Source organism: Lactuca serriola, chromosome 4 (assembly GCF_051521515.1).
Source record: "Lactuca serriola cultivar US96UC23 chromosome 4, Lser_US96UC23_V15, whole genome shotgun sequence".
NCBI classification, from domain to species: Eukaryota; Viridiplantae; Streptophyta; class Magnoliopsida; order Asterales; family Asteraceae; genus Lactuca; species Lactuca serriola.
The window spans coordinates 384,156,635-384,158,166 of NC_136411.1; the positions used below are offsets into that span (position 1 = coordinate 384,156,635).

Here is a 1,532-nt window from a genome sequence, read left to right on the forward strand (position 1 = left end):
TTGACCACTCGGTCGAGTCGAGGGTCACTACGGTTCCTCCATGAAGGCGAGGATCTCGTTGATCTCGATCTTATCGAGTGGGCTTACGAGAGTCCTAACGGAAAGGTACGGTTTCAAGCTCGAGATGTGAAGGATGAAATGTACGTTACTAAGTTCGTGGTGTAGGTTGGGTTTGTGAGTCACAAGACCGATTTTGTCAAGAATCTCGGAGGTTCTAACTATTCTGGATTTGGCTTACCATGCTTTCCGAAGCATATTAAGCCTTCCCAGAGTGAGATTTCCAAATGGATTTGGCGTCTCACTTGAAATTCCAAGGTTTTCTTCCTCATGCTTGTCTTCCCAGTCAAGGGCCACTCCCTTATGAGTCAAAGTCATAAGAGGTTTCGTAATCCGCGAGGAGTTCTGAATGAACTCTCGATAGTAGGTCAGCGAGACCTAAAATTTGGCGAATTGCTGTCGGCATCATCGGTGTTGATATTTCTCATCGGTTTTGATTTTTTGCAGGGTCCTCAAGAATTCCCCCATTACTGGTAATGTGTCTTAGGAATTCGACTCTTCAAATCTAAAACTCGCATTTAGAGAACTTCGCATAAAGCTTCTCTGATCAGAATGTTTCCAAGGTTTGTTGTAGATGCTCTTTATGATTTCCTTCTTACTACAACTGTAGATAAGTAAGTCATTTAGAAGACAATGACGAACTGATCCAAGTAAGAATGGCGTACCCTATTCATTAAGTTCATGAATATTACGGGTGTATTGGTCCTATCCGATAGGTATCACTACAGACTCGTAGTGTCTGCATCGAGTTTGGAAGGTTGTCTTCGGGACATCCTTCTTTAAAACTCGTAACTGATGATGTTCGGACCTCAGACCTATTTCTGAAAAGTAAATAGTTCCTTGTAGTGGGTCAACCAATTCATCTATGTGTGGCAGAAGGTAATGATTTCTAATGGAAGTCCTGTCGAGGTGTGCACCACGAAGACTTCCCAGGGTATCACCCATCCTAGTATTACCTTCGCCCAAGCACGCTTAACTGCGGAGTTCTGATGGGATCCGATGCATTAGTGCTGGTATGATCGCACCCGTTGAAGTCTGTCTTCTTGAAGAATAAGACTGGAGCTCTCAAAGGTGAGGAGCTTGGTCTTATCGTTCTATTGTTGAGTAGTCGTTAAGCTGTTCGAACAGTTCTTGTATCTCCGTTGGTGTGAGGCCGTAGGGCGATCAGTTTACAGGAGCCGTATTGGGCCCTAAGTTTTTCGCATGACGATGCGTTCACTCGTAGTCTCGGGCAGTTCTCCGTCCTGAAGTTCATATTAGAAGTCATACATGGTTCATCAATCGCAGTCTTGTATATACAAGTCATATATAATTAAGATTGAAAAGGTAGTCGAATAAATGATTCTTCTTTAAGCTCACATCCCAACGAGGAAATGAAGTTAAAGTGGAATCATCAATTCTAAACCTGTAGAACCTTGATTATATACCATCCCTATGTATACATTCTTCAGTGATAGATCAACCATATGAATATT

The 1,532-nt window shown here is 42.6% G+C and overlaps 1 non-coding gene across 1 annotated transcript; it reads right to left on the reverse strand.

Annotated features, from left to right (window-relative positions):
* Window positions 1-965: 965 nt before the first annotated feature.
* Window positions 966-1,084, reverse strand: LOC145049150 (5S ribosomal RNA). The gene has a single exon (XR_013683249.1). It is a non-coding gene; the product is annotated as a 5S ribosomal RNA (ribosomal RNA).
* Window positions 1,085-1,532: the final 448 nt, after the last annotated feature.